Consider the following 15,660-nt stretch of genomic DNA (forward strand, 5'->3'; position numbering starts at 1 on the left):
GAAGTTGTTTAAAAAATATATATCCTCAAATCCTAAAAAGTCAGTACAATCTTTTGATTTACCATGTATCTTACTAAGTTGATCTAACACACTCAAAAGATGCCTTGCATGAAATGACATCATATGACGGATGTTGCCGAATTCGGAGCGGAAATACATCGCTCCCTCATGCAGCGTGCGTACACTTTGCCCTTCACCTTACAATGTCTGGGTTCTACGACCCTCACGGATTTGCATTTTGATGACGTCCAGAGGATGTAGGGAGTTCGATTGCAATTTTTCTATAGCGTTCCAGACGGTTGGTATGAAAGGATGGTATTAATCTTAATAATAACCATATGAATCAAATGTCTTTTATATTTTAGTGTGACGTCTCATTTTTTTTTCATGAAATAAGGAGAGAGATAGAGAGTCGAGTCACTGATTCTCTACTTTTCTCATTTTGATACAAATGTTTCGCTAAATGAGATTTGGGACTTTTTAGTTAATTGTGCAGTGACGATATGTGAACAAATAGCTTAATCGACGTGAGTATTTGGATGTATTTTTCTAGAGGTAATCACATATTTTAAGCCCAGTTCAAGGGGCTTGGTAAAAAATAATTAGTTTTTTTTTCTTATTTTTTTAACTCTCTCTGTATTTCGCACATGGCAGGGTAGGCAAAGTAGACCCAGGAACCTAGTGTTAAAACAGTTGCCATTAAGACACTTCCGTACCCCACTTTCAGACGAATTGTTGAAAAATCGGAGTAATTAGTCGCTGCGGGTTCGATCACCACCAGGGGATATCAACTATTTGCGTAATAAATTAAATTATATGTATAATTTATTAATATATTACAAACACAATCTTTAGAATGCGTAGTAATAAGTGTTCCTGAAATCACTTTTAGTTTCAGTGGTCGGTTACTACGCGTTATGCTAATATATTATACGGCTGTTAGCCAGTTCCGGTATAAAGTGTATTGCGTAGATTATGACATAAGAACGATTTACGAACGCGATAATGAACTATTTTAAGATATTTTATTTACCTAAACCTTTTTTTTTAAATATTTCTTTTAGTTTGACGCAAGTTGTTCATTTTTTATAGCTTAAGGCTTTTATAACAAAGAGGGCCTATTGTACTAAGAATAACCGGGGAACATAGTATACTAATACTATGTTCCTCGGTTCTCGTTCCTCATGTTACGACTAATTTTCTAGATGATACGTATTGATTGGCGGAACCCAACACAGCGATTTGTCTTTGTAACCTGGTAAGAATCGAACCCATTACCTCTGCGTTTACAAACAGATATTATACACGAGGTCAACAGAGCAAGAATATTTTATACCATTCTTTTATTTCTATAGGAATATATCTAAAAATGTCGTTTTTTGAATCCTCTTCTTTTAATCTTTTAAAAAGTAAAAATCGCGCACAGTCTAACAGCAACCCACTCTTATTAGTTCTTTAAAGTGTTATGTTTACGAATGGCCCAGACGTGTTTACTTTGACACGATTTTCAGTGTTTAGTGTGCTATAACATTAGCACTACACGTTAAATAAATTTGGTTATATTCAATAGGTATCAATGACTGTACTTACGTAATATTGAAGTAAACCTTAAGTTCTCTTTGACAGGTGTTCCAGTAGTTTGAATATAGAGATGAGCAGCGTCATTTTCCAATTCTTTTTTTACGTAGTGTTAGGAAAGCATTGAATTAGAAGTGGCGGAACTTAACGTTGTGCTTTGCCTCGACAAGATAACAAAGTTAATAAATGATAATATTTAATGTTTCGTTTCCTCGAGTGGGAATCGAACCCACAATCTTTCGTGTTTACAGAGACACCCTTGCCCCTGCGCCACGATTGCTTCTCCTATTATTTGAACAGTACAGTTTTTATAGATATTATGTTTGATATTAAAATAAATGTTATACAAGTGGAAATAGAATGATAATATATTATGCTGCTAGTGCAATTTAAGTCGGGATAGTCAGAGAAAACATAGAATGCTAAAACATTCTGGTTTTTACTTTTTGCGCACTTTCGAAGTAGGTATTGTGTGTTACTGAACGAAACTCAACGCCGCGCAGTTCACCTGAGTCTACTATATCAATTCCACAAAGACGATATGAGGAACTTCCAAAGATGGAATGTAGAATATGTAAGTCATTGATGACTTAACGATCGAATGATGTCTTTGGAAGTGGGAAACGCTTTCTGAATACAAAATGCTAAATCACGAGTATCAAAGATTACGCGCTGTTAAACAAAATGTGGAAAATTTTATTGTTTCAATTATTGAATTAGTTTCATTTTCAAACTCCATCTACCCTATATGTGGGATACATATGAATCTAAAAAAAAACACCAAAAACCCCGGTTTGATATTCGAATCGCACATGAATGAATGTAATTGCATATCAGCGCTCACGGTCTCCTTTAAATTATTTAACATAATAAAGATTTCTTAGAAGAAACTTTATATTATTCCCAACATTTTTTACATACGACAATTTATGTTAGACTAACAAATAGATAGATAATCTTTAAAAAACTGAATACCTAGATGCCTATCTATGTAGATGTCTAGCTAGGTATGTAGTACGCGTGTAGTTGCATAATAAATGTTCAGCGTAAACGCTGTGGCAGAGACTGATTGAGATGGATTAACGCTGTGGCCACACATGGGCCTTTTTGACGGACTTGCGCAATCTTTTCTGGGCTTTTCTGGGTTTTGGGTGGTCGGTCTTCATTTTTTTGGGAGGGGGATTAGGTTATTCTGTTTATTGAAATTGGTGGTTGTTATTGAGGAATTTGTAATTTTTGTTTTTTTTTGTGTTTAAAATTAAATATTACAAAGAATATGTGGATTCGATCAACTCTCTGTTTGAATTTCGGTTTTTCGTTCGGTTCTCCGTACGGCGTTGAGTTCTCTGCAATTTTTATTATATTCAAAAAACATTTTTGGCACCCCTCCTTCAGCTAAGCGCGTAAAAGTAAATCGTGTATTTACTATTGTAAACTAACACCGCACAATAAATTCAAGGGAACTACATTTAAAACCACCTCCAGAGTCACGAGGTGTCCGGAATCATCCACGTCTATATGGGGTCACTAATTAACCGAGATGTCGGCGAGGCGGTCAACGACACGGGCCTTGGCATTACTTCGACTGACAGTTGCGTCACACCAACCTGTCAATAGGACGGCGTTATGCATTCACAACGCATTCTTTTTTTTTATTTAGTATCCTCGTTTTTTTCTTTTTTGAATTTATACATAAATTTTAGAGTTATTATACAGTGTTTAAGCTTTTTTACGATGCGCGCGAGTTGTAAATTTTTTATTTTGTTTTTCTTTTTTCTTGTATGTGGATTTTGTTTAAGTTGTTATGTTGGTGCATCTGTTTCATGTTTAATTCATGTTGTAAGTTTGTTTATGGTTTTATCGTGACGCTTGAATAAATGGATGTTATAGTAGTTAGTTTATTAAATTGTACAAGAAGTAGATTGTACCTTTTTTTTGGTGGGGCACCAATCCTGTTAGCTTTTAACCTGTTTTTAGCTGCAAATTGCGAGGTAGGCAGTGGGAGCCTCCGTTACTACTACCGTTTCGCAAAAAAAATTCGAGATTGCGTGTTCAGTGGCAGAATTTAACGCCGCGGTTTGCTTGCCAGAGCGAGAAAATTAAAATAATTAATTCTCAGAACAGTAATAAAACTCACAACTGTCGCTAAGTCAGGTAAGACACGGCATACAAAAAATATGAGTTAACTATAAACAAACAACAGAAACTACAACACCTTCGATTACAATTTTGACGTATTCTACATAAAAGCGTCCGCTAGGCGAATGAAATTGGATAATTATCGAATGGGAAATGTGTTATTAAATTTGTCAGGTTTTATTAGCGTGGGATTGTTTCGCTTCGTGCCTTCGTTCTTCTGAGGAGGATAACGCCGTACCTAACACACGAACGTGTGAGAGTCTGGATTTACGATAGTGAATATGTTTTACGTTTTATTTTTTCTGGTTGGGGGAGGGAGCCTGAGGGAACCTAGTGTTAAAATACTTCCTATCGTCACTAACTCACGTTACACGCTAAGTAACGCTAGATATATTACGTGTTACCTGGTGGAACTTCTTGATGCTAGAGCGAGGACATTGAAGTAACACTTTGATGGATAATATTTTAAATATAAAATCCAGAGAAAACGTAAGGACACTGCTTAATAATAAAATAACTAACTATTTAAAGATTAAATAAATACACAAATATAAAAATGTTAAAAATATCTGCCTACCAACGAAATGAACACATTCAGTGAAAACATGATTTTAAAAACATCAATTCTTTTATTTCAAAGAATGTTAAATGACATTCAAATATAAAAAACAAATTAATCTTTAAACAAAGCATAAGCTTTACTAAAATAATCATTAGAACTTAATCTAAGCACGAGCAAGTAGCTTCCAAAAGTTGATCCCACCAAGACAATTCGAGCCACGTAGCCACAAGCGTCAAGCGTACTTAACTATAAATATCTAGGCATCATCATCCTCATGACGGCCAGCAAAGGTTGGTAACCTAGCTGGGTTATCAAGTTTTTTTTGCAGATAAGAATATTCAGTATGCATACTAATTAATTTCGGCAATCGATTACGCCGAAAAAATGTTCCGAGTTCTGACCTGCCGACGTACGACACAAGGAACAAAAAATTGAGAACATAAATGATATGTATATAATTGTATGTAACAAGTTCTGTATATGTCGTCGTGTATGTTTGTATAGGGTACAGTTGGTTTTTAACCGACTTCGAGAAGGAGGAGGTTGTCAATTTGACTGTGTGTATGTGTGTGTTTTTTTATAGTAGATTAGTATTTGTTTGGAAGCTTGTAGGCGTATCTTTGATATTTGTTTTAGATCTTTTTTCTAGTATTTTTTAATTAAGTAAAGATGTTGTAAGTCTACAATTTGGGTCTGGGTGCAATCTGGGTCTTATGTGACCCACACTTTAGCTATCAATAATTATTTTTTCATTAATCATTATATGTCTTATGTCCCTAATGTCCTTTTAGTCTAGTATTATTAGGCGATTTATAAAAAAAGTATTTCAAACCAATTTCTTTCTCTATTTCTAGTCAATTACAAGCCGTTTCTATTCTAGGTCTCAATTCTCAGGATCCCTAAAACCGAAGTGTCCATTGGTATGTACGATTGAGTTGCCAACCGGACTCACTCTTATTTCAAGATAAAGCACAGGTCACCGAAAAATCAGAGGCGATGTTTATTTTATTGCATTTATAATGTAACGCCTTGATACTGTAGTGTGATAAATTGATAAGAAAAATATGTCCAAACATTTTTTTTATCAGTAAGTTTTTTTTCAGCTTAAAGCTATATTGCGTATATAGTAGAGTCTTTTTCTTCTTCCTCTTCCTGGCATTAATCCCGGCTATTGCTAGGATAACTCAAAGAATCGTTTGGCCTTTTTACATGAGCGAAGAAATGAAAATATGAATTTGAAATGTTATTTATATTTTTATCCCGAGTGGGAATTGTACTCACAACCGTCGCGTTTACAGTAAAACATTCGTGTCACTGAGCAACGACAACTTTAAAGTATTTACGCATAAATATATGCCTATTATTAAAAATATATGTTGTTTTCTTCCTTAGAATCACGAGGATCTACGAGTAACATAATATACATTTAAACTTAAGAACTCAAAATGTGTAGGTGAGACCTGTCAAGGCACTTTCAAAAAGCTTTTAAAAGCTTTGGTCCCGTGACTTAATGCTCTCATATGGCCTCCCCCACCTCAAGTCATCGTGGAGTAGTCACTGCTCACCACATACGGTAGCTCTAGCTTCTATTCTCATTCCAGAAAATATTTATAATTTCAAAATATTTTAATTTCCTCTATTTAATGATTAAATCTCGTGGTACCTCCACTCCCAATCTGTATATAAAATCATCAAATTTCAGGCCGATGAAATATTTAATATTTTTATTTCCTCACTATGGTAACAAGGCAAAGCGTGGTGTTAAGTTCTGCCACTCAACACGCAGTGCAAGAATCCGACAGAAAGACATTCTCTCTGTCTCAGCAGAGTGCTGCAAGATGACTGATACATTGATACATTCATGTGAACCTGTGGAAAAAATAAATAAAACCCCTTCAACGTGACATTCAACAAGCCTCTGTCAGTGTCTACTCTTCAATATCGGACATGACATCTCATTGCTTTGTTCTTACTGATACGTATCGGACGCGCGGACCGTTAGCGAAGAAAGAGCGCCGTCACTTGTTATCTGGCGGGTTCGTACTCGTATCTACGAGTGGGCAGTGGCTCGCCGAAATTAACCGGTCACCTACATGTATAATTGGTTCTATATCCGGTTTCAAATATGTATGTACGAGTATGTATAAATAATATGATTTATTCGTTGAGGCCGTCGTGGCATAGAGGCATAAGCGTGTGGCTGTAACGCGGCTATTGTGGGTTCGATTTCCACTTAGGGTATTGAATTATTATTTATTAATATTTTCATTTCTTCGCTCTCGTACCTTCACGTCCAGTTTCATTCTTTCATTGCTAGTCGGACTCAATTTATTATAAAAAAAATATCTAAACTTTATTTACCGCAAATGTAAAATTGCCGCCTTATATAACATTTGCTTACAAGATGGCTGCTTATCAATGAGCAATGTTGCCATAGCACTTGCTATGGGATACTACAGATAAGTAAAACACAGCACATCAATAAATACATAGACTAATAAAGACATTACCCTTCTTCGTGTAGCGCAGTCGGGTAAGAAAATGAAAAACTTAACTTCGATATAGCAAAAGTCGTACCCACATTAAATATAAATATGTATGAAAATAGAATGCGCCCAACATATTCACCAGTCATGAGACAACACGTTATTAGACCGCCGAAACTTCCGGATTCCCCGACGTATGACGAATGAGTGCAAGGCGCCGCCTCCTATTAAGTAATAGTTCTATTAATATTCTGTATTAGTTATATCGTGAAGTATTTATGTTTTTTTTAGGTCCACCTGTATCCCGCACATAGAGGAGAGAGGGTAGAGAGAACCCGGTGACCTAGTGTTAAGACATTTTGTTTCCGTGAAGACACCTCCGTTCAACACTTTCTGCTGAATTCTGGAGGCATAATGTGTTGAGCGGAATTCAACGGCGCTTTTTGTTTTGTTAGCAGAACGATAAAATGAAAGTATTAAATATTTCATTTCCCCAAGTGGTAATCGAACCCACAATCTATCGCACGCTGTTCATTGGAAAATGGGAAACGGAAGTGTCTTACTGCGAACAGATTGTCTTTAAACTAAGATCCTGACTTAACTCTGCCTACCCCGATATGGGCATACATATCGTACAGCTTAAAATAAATTAATAATTCTCGCGGAGATTTATTCCGCTTATATATACTCGTATTCTATTCTTAAGATAGTCATTGGTGAGTGGACTCACTCATTCATTTTTCAGAGTTGGTAAATCTAGATTATAATTACAACACTGAATTTGAATAGATTTCTATATAAAATATAAATAGACCTGGAAAATTATAAAATCATAGATATAAACATTACCCCGAATCGGTTTTGAACCCTGAACCCTGTACAATTATTCAAACAAGTTCCAATATCGTCATGATGGCGTCTAATTTATTTGTACATTACAATTACGGTGAAAAATCATTAAGCAAGGTAAAGGGAAAAACCTCTAAACGGATTTTCTTGAAACGTCTTAGTACGGTGTATATGGTTATTTCTTTCGTCGGTAAGTTGCATTACAGGTTATTTGTATTTCGTATTTCGCAAAGTTTATTATTTATTAATTGAAGTCAAAATTACGACAAGTATTCTATTTCCTCAATAGACGTTTGTGAACGTTCGGAACGTTACTTAACGTAAGGTTCCTTTTTCCTACCCTACTGTGTAAGGGATACAGCGTGAAGTAGATTTTTTTACTTCTGTTGTTCGATGCAATTGCTGCACGTTTTTACACATATCTGAGAAAATTAAGTACGGGGAAGGACGGGGAAATGCAGAAGTGTCTTAATGAGAACAAAGTGTTTTAAAACCTATGGAATCCTATCCCATGACGCCCGTGTCTACCCTGCTATATACGGGATACAGCGTGAAGCTAAACAATCTATAAAGTACAAGTTTTAAATAAGAAGATTACAGAAAGACTTCATTTTCACATAAATTTGACCTTGAAGCATAAATTTAAAACCTTCAGAATTTTTCTTTTTTAACAATAAACAGTCAAATACTATTTGTAATACCTTTTACGTATTGCCTGTTTGTTATTTAACGGATGAATCACCTAAGATCGTTGCTCTGAATAATCAAATCGTAGGAGTTTGTGGGTGTCGGTTCAAATCCGGGCCGGAAAGGTTTGTTAACCACGATTATGTTAATGCTGTTAAAGTAATCAAATAATTGTGTCATTCATATATTATAATACTTTATTTTTTATAGTTGATGTGTCGATAGCTTTGACTTTATTTTACTTTTTCTAAAAAAATTATAATAGGTAATACTGTAGATACTGGGTTAAATATGCATAAAAATATTTTTGGTAATCTCTCATAACAGGGTGGGCACATAGCTGGTGTTACTGTTAAGTCACTTCGTTCCCAACTTTTCTCCAAATTTTGGAGATTTTACCTTTATAGGCGGAATTTAATGCAGTGTTCTATCTACCAAAGCAAAAAAAAAGAAAATAATTGAAATATTTCATTATCGCGAGTGGGGGTCGAAGTATCGAGCTTGTGCTCATTACAAGTCTCTTATTTTATGAATAAAGTTTACTTTTATTTCGAGTCGACTTGTAACTATAGTATGTAACAAAATAAAAAAAAATACCCATTTGTAATTGTATTATCATGGAACTTGGTAGTTATGCGTAGCTCGTCACAATACAAATAATATGGTATCATTGAGCTCTTCTATTGATAGAGAGCCAGGACCTGAATAGTGTAACTCTTCAGAGGTTACTAGTAGACCACTCGAACTTAGTCTCATGTAATTTATAGCTCTGAGCATACTACAGCATACTATATTAGTATATATGTAGGTATAGAAAACCATGTTTTCAATTAAATTAAAATTAAATGTGAAGCTATCACAGCAGGCAGAGGGAACTTTGTGATAAGATGATCTGTTCCCTACTTCTTGACTAATTTTTCAAGGCATTGCATGTTGATTGGCGGAACTCAAAAAGAGTAATTCATTCTCTCTAGTGAGGGTCGAACCCACAACCGTTTCGTTACTGTAATACTTCGGTGCCCGTGCTCTACCACTGGTCTCTGGTGTTTGCAATAACTAGAAAATATCTTCTTTAAAATAGTACGTAATCTGAGTCTGGTATCACATAAATATTTGTAAAGTTGTTAACTAAATAACTGCTATTACTTAACCCCTGTAAAGGTTGAGATTTCAACCAGCTAGCCCACGAAATGGGCTAAAACTATTTTAATAAAACTAACTGTGTACTCTAAGCGTGGGCATGTATTGCATACTCGCTGGTATTGCCGGATGCAACCCACTCTTGTTAACTTAGAATGACCCTTTGAAGCAGGGACTTGCATTATTTTAAAATGTTAATTATTTTGTGTTGTAAGTAGATAGTAGTAGTTTGCCCGCTAGGTACCGGTACCCGACCTTGGTCCAGCGCGGAGGCTATACAACATAATTAGATTTAAGTACACATATAATTAACACATATATCATTACAAATAAAAGTTTGTTAATATACATATGAGGCCATCAGCACAGAGTCCGCCTGTAAACGCTACAATTGCAGGTTTGATCAGGGGAATGATTATATTAAAATTATTTTAATCTGAGACCGTCGTAGTGTACCAGCATAGAGACTGTCCATGCTACGGTTGTGGCTCTTATTCCTACATGCAGGAATCTGTCATTATGATGGCCTCGCTCTGGTAACAAGACAAAGCACAGCGTTGATTGAAATGAAGCACTGCGTAGGGAACGGCGAGTCCTAACACTAGGTTCCCTTTGCCTACTCTGCTACATGTGGGATACAGCATGAATTAAAAAAAAAAACAGTTTTGGCAAAAAGTTCCCATTTTAACTTGGTTCACTCTGCCTTCCTTGCTATCCACGTCAAAGGATGAAGCTGAAAAAAAAGAAAATTATACATAATTATAAATATTCGTACTCCATGTAATAGTATGTAGACCTTTGGTTTACTAAAACTTGGCGTGGGTGTCATTGCACTGGCCGGATGCATCCTACACTGATAGTAAGATTGACCCGCGATATGATAGTAGGTTCCTACTAGTGAGATAAGGAACATGTTTGATGTCTTGTTGATTCTTTATAATTAGTTTGGTATTTCGTTTTAGATAGCAATAACGGTTAGGAGCTTTTAAGTTATGTTTTGGTTGGACAACTCACACGCCAAGTATTTGATTATATTGTTATATTGCAAGGTTAATACGAAATGAGTAAAAAAAAATTTGAGTTCCACCACGTGATGTTTCGATTTCGGAGGGCAGAGAACGGAATGTCAGCACACTAAACTAGTAATCTCTAGCTACCTACCTCGTATATATGGGGAATATAGCGTGAAATAAAAAAAAACGAAAATAAGACAGTAGAGTAGAGATCACTCCCTTTCTCTCAATTGTATAGATTGCCTGCCTGAGACGATCTTTCGTCTTTAAAACACTGGCGATCTTATTCATGTCTTAAAAGACCTCTCGGTGAAGTATTGATTAAGGAAAATAATTAAAATAAGTCAGGAACGTTTATTAGATGATTATTAATGTAATTGTAATTGCATAATTCATACATGATTATGTAACACATTGATAGTAAGAAATATAAAAAAAAAATCGACACCAATATATATCCTGCTGTTATATCCTCTCCAGAAAAGTGTAGTTAGTGGGAATCAATGCTAAATAAAATACTGGTCTAATGCGAGTATACAACAACAAAATGATTCTATAAGGGTTCCATATTTTCCTTTCGAGGTACGGAACCCTAAAAACTACTGAGATAATTACTATGAAACTAAAACAGCGCCTTAAGTCTATATAATATCTTATATCTTATGTAAATACGTAGATAAGAATTATTTTAGTTTTCCAAAGGCGAATATTATGTTGAAATTTGGTTATACGTTTTTAAATAAACATTGGAATTATGTATGTCTCTTTTAATTCACATTAAAAAGAAAAGGACAGCAAAACTTCTATACTATATTTTACATCAGTCAGCATTTTCCATCGGTTCACCAATTCCGCTTTTTCCACCTGTCATGCTACGCAAATAGTTTACCTGTAATTGCATCTTATTATCATTCCTTCTGTGGCGGGAACCCCAATGGTTCTAGGAACGTTACGGCTGTGTAAATATAAATATATGATATTTACATATTGTTAAGTGTATTACAGACTAAAGACTTATCTTCTAAGTAAATATTTTTTTTAAGTCGTACCTGTCTTTGAAGTAAAAGTAATAACCAAATTCAACCGCCACCAAGTAGGGATTTTGCAACCTTATAGTAATTTCTTTGGACTTAAATATACAACCTTTATAGATCATCAAAATTTAAGATTTGAAGATTACTAAATTGTTTACTGAACTTAATAGGTATTTAATACACACTTAGTACTAGCGTCTCTACATGAGCTTCAAACATTTACTTGGAGAGATTTGTCATATATTTATATATTACATTTAACACAATATTTAGATATACTTAAAAAGAAATACTTTTAGAAATACTTAAAAAATATTAAAAAACTACTTTCAGACTCTTAAATATGTAAGAGAAAATATTATCAGTGTATCGTCAGCCTTATTTGTTGTGCAGTACTTGATCGTCGTGATCATATTGATTTAATATGACTGTGATCATTGTTGAAGGAAGGAGGAAAAACTGACTAACTGTACTCGGACCTTAGTCGTTCTACGTCAAAGCATCTGTCTTAGTTCATACTGTATAAGCACTTAGACATACATATTTATAGAAACCTATTGTTTATATATGTTTTGTAAATTTATTGCGGCTGTAATGAAAAAAACACTAATGTGCGACTCTAGATGTGATAGGTTTTGGATTCGATTATCACTCGAGGAAATGAAATATTTTCGAGGCAACGTGCGGAGTCGAGGTCTGCTAATCAACAAGCAATGCCTCCAGAATTCGGTGGAAAGTGGGGAATGGAAATGTCTTAGTGTATGCAGCTAAAAAATTATGTAGGCATAGTTATTAGTGCTATTATAAAATATATACTGGAGTCGGTGTGACGCAAGAGCACAGCGTCGGGCCGTGAACGCTACGGTTGTGGGTTTGATTTCTACTGCACTTTCCCATTAGCGGGGAAATTAAATAAATCAATTTCCCGCTCTTGTAACAAGTATCTACACAATGTCTTGAAAATAGAGCGCAAAGAGGAGAACGGAGTTTAAAAAATCAAAAATCAAATCAGGTTCCCGCACACAGCAGGATAGACAGAGGTTCCCCACTTTCCGCTGAACTCTGGAGTGGCGGAACTTAACGCCGCTCTGCCTCGACACCACTTTTTTATTAGAATGGACTTTTAAAGTCTAATACTAAGTTTCCTCTGCCTACCCGGCTATTATCATGATACGACAAATAAAATAAATAATTTCTAAATAATTTCTAATAATATTCGGTTTTATAATGCAGATATTGCAACTTACCGTATTAGAATTAACTATAGTTATATTTAAAGACATGACTACATAAATATGACCAAATTACAAAATTGCTTATAGTTATATCCGAAATGCGTGTCACTTTTGTTTACAAGTCTAACCGCAGTGAAGGAGCGTCGACCTCAGTTACTTCTGTGTCACCGATCAATCCAAAATGTGTCGCTCGAAAGTCTAGAAACTCACGTTATTCTCATTATCTATAGAAATGTTATATTTATTATGGAATTTATATTAAAATTATTTGATATTTTAAGTAGAAAATGTTTGTAAAAATATTTTAAAGTGCGTCTGAACGCGTTGTGTTGTGGGTTCGATTTCCACTTGGGGATTGAAGGATTTAATATTCTCATTACGTCGCTCTGGTAAGGAGACAAATTGCGGTGTCGAGTCCGCCACTCAACACGGCTCAAGAATTGGGCGAAAAGTGTGGAACGGAAGTGATTTAATGGGAATAGAGTGTCTTATCATAAGGTTTTCAGGTTCCTTCGGCCTATCCTTATATATGTGGGATACAGCTTTAAGAAAAAAAAATTGGTATAGTTTTTCTTTTCCTAATGTAGATAAATATTTTTTACCACTATGTCACAATATGTCGCGATGGACTAATTGGATGTGGATTCGGTCTCGAGAGAATGATTTATTGTCATTTCCCCGCTCTTGTAGATAACGTTTGTTGAGTTCGCTATTCAACACGCAATGCCTCTAAAGAACGAAGTGTCGCTTTAGCGTCTTCCCCCTTACCATGCTATATTATATAAAAATGTCGATGAGCAAACATAAATTAAAGTTTTTATATAAGAGAAAACTATATGTAAACTGCCAAAACACTGGTTTTAAGTAAAACCCAAGAAATAAGTTCAATAATCATAATTTCTAATTCCAATGCATGAGAAACAAAAGTATCAGAAGCCTTAACGACACACCCGACTGATTCAACTTACTAAGCCTTAAGTACCTGATATTATACCTATATGTAAAAATAAGTTTATCCGTTTGTTTACACTTGTCTCTTAGCTAAACCGATTTTTAATATGACTATTATATTTATACTTTTTATAAGGCTTGCAAAAAAATTATAGAAGTTACTTTACATATGTATAGTTAGTCTAGGTCAAAATATTTGTTATTTAGCTTTACAATATTTATTTAAATGTTATTTTAGAAGGCGCAATGAGACTGTATTTATAATTTGAAATTAAGCCAATGCTATAAGAAAATTTTTTTTTCATTAAATAAGTAAGTAAATAAGTAATAAATTAATACTATTTTTATAAATCAAACACACACAGCTGGGTAGGCAGAGGGAACCTAGTGTTAAGACACTCCGTTCCCCAGTTTCTTCCGAATTCTGGAGGCAGAACTTAACGCCGCGCTTTGCCTCGACACCAGAGCGAAGAAATGAAAATATAAATTTAAATAAATATATATATATATATATATATATATATATTCGTTAAATATATTTTAACAGAAAAAATATACCTATATGAAAGTAAAGATATCGTGTAAAAACAGTACAAATCACTAGTATTGGTATAACTACATTACACACATTCCCCTCAAATATTGAAACTTTATCCTTATCGCCTAAGTTAAGTATAACCGTTTTGCGAACTTGTTGACCCACCGTCAACTCTGTAAGGGAATGACATTTGTTTGCGGACTACTTGATCCTCTGATGGCTGTTTCGAATGTTTTTGTAACGATTTCTTCTTGTTTTTTCGAGAAGCTGCGTGAAATTTGGTTTATTTTTGTTTATTATTTATATTGTTTTTCTTTATTGTTGCTTGGTTAAAAAATTCTAAGTGCCTGGCATTTGAATAGAGCTTAATTCATTCAATTTATATTACATAAATAGTCGTCTTGTAATGCAAAACTTATAATGAAAAGTCCCGTATTTTCCCTTTTTCGAAGAAATTTGTTTAAGTGCTTGCTCTCTTTATTTTTTAAATCCAGTAGTTTCGCTTGTCAGTCGTTCAGTAAGGATAGAGTTTAATATAGTAGGTATATTAATTTAAATTTATTTTATCTTTCATATTTAATTAAATTAAAAAATGCAAACTTTGACATTTTTGCACGGTGCAAGGTTTTTTCAACCGTCATTATTTAAAATTAACATAATATTGGTCCAATTGCTAAACAGATATTAGATTTTTTTATTTATTTCATTTCAAAACATTCTAACGATGTCAATAGGTACACAAATACACTAAAAGTCATAACGGAAAATTGAAACGGGCGAATATTCTCAAACCGAGCGATACGCGTCACCAGATTAACACTTTATTTATGTGACATAAAACAGTTTTGTATTCGTTTTTCGCATGCGACAAATTGAATGTAATCCTTTTATGTTCTAACAACCTGTTATGCGTGCCGCGATAGCACATTCTAAGTCGGAATTTTAATAAGTTACCAGAATTTTTGGGTAATTTATGTCTTTTATTTAGTTTTTTTAAGTGGTGTACCTCAATTGTGTAGTACATTAATGTTGCATTTTTTATTGAGTATCCAAAATATATTATTCTTTTTGGAAATGAATTTTTAAATATTATGTTTTGGTCTGGTCCACAATATGGTAGTATTGGATATTTTAAGTTAGTTATTTTCAATCAATATTTTAAGGTCTAGTAACATCGTCATCACGTGTCCCAATTGAGGACTTCAAACAGGATATATACCACTCCTGTCGGAATATCCGGCATTCTACTCTCTAAGACCCGACTGCGATACTGCCACTTGCTGTTAGTAAGCTATGGCTTTGGCCAGTGGCTGGTGGCATATGCATATATTCGTGAACTTACCTTCTACATACAATTTGACTTGCCGAAACACTTTTAGAAAGGATGAAAGATTTTCTAGGTAAAATTATTTTGGTATTTTTTGTATTTAAGATGTTTGATACACTCA

The 15,660-nt window shown here is 34.4% G+C and overlaps 1 protein-coding gene across 1 annotated transcript in view; it reads left to right on the plus strand.

Annotated features, from left to right (window-relative positions):
* LOC146537894 (tRNA dimethylallyltransferase) overlaps positions 1–15,660 on the plus strand; it is a 184,356-nt gene that overhangs the window by 35,381 nt on the left and 133,315 nt on the right. The window lies entirely within an intron of this gene.

The sequence above is a fragment of the Heliconius melpomene genome, chromosome 7 (assembly GCF_056956725.1).
Source record: "Heliconius melpomene rosina isolate 202511_hmr_F chromosome 7, ASM5695672v1, whole genome shotgun sequence".
In the NCBI taxonomy this organism is placed as follows: Eukaryota; Metazoa; Arthropoda; class Insecta; order Lepidoptera; family Nymphalidae; genus Heliconius; species Heliconius melpomene.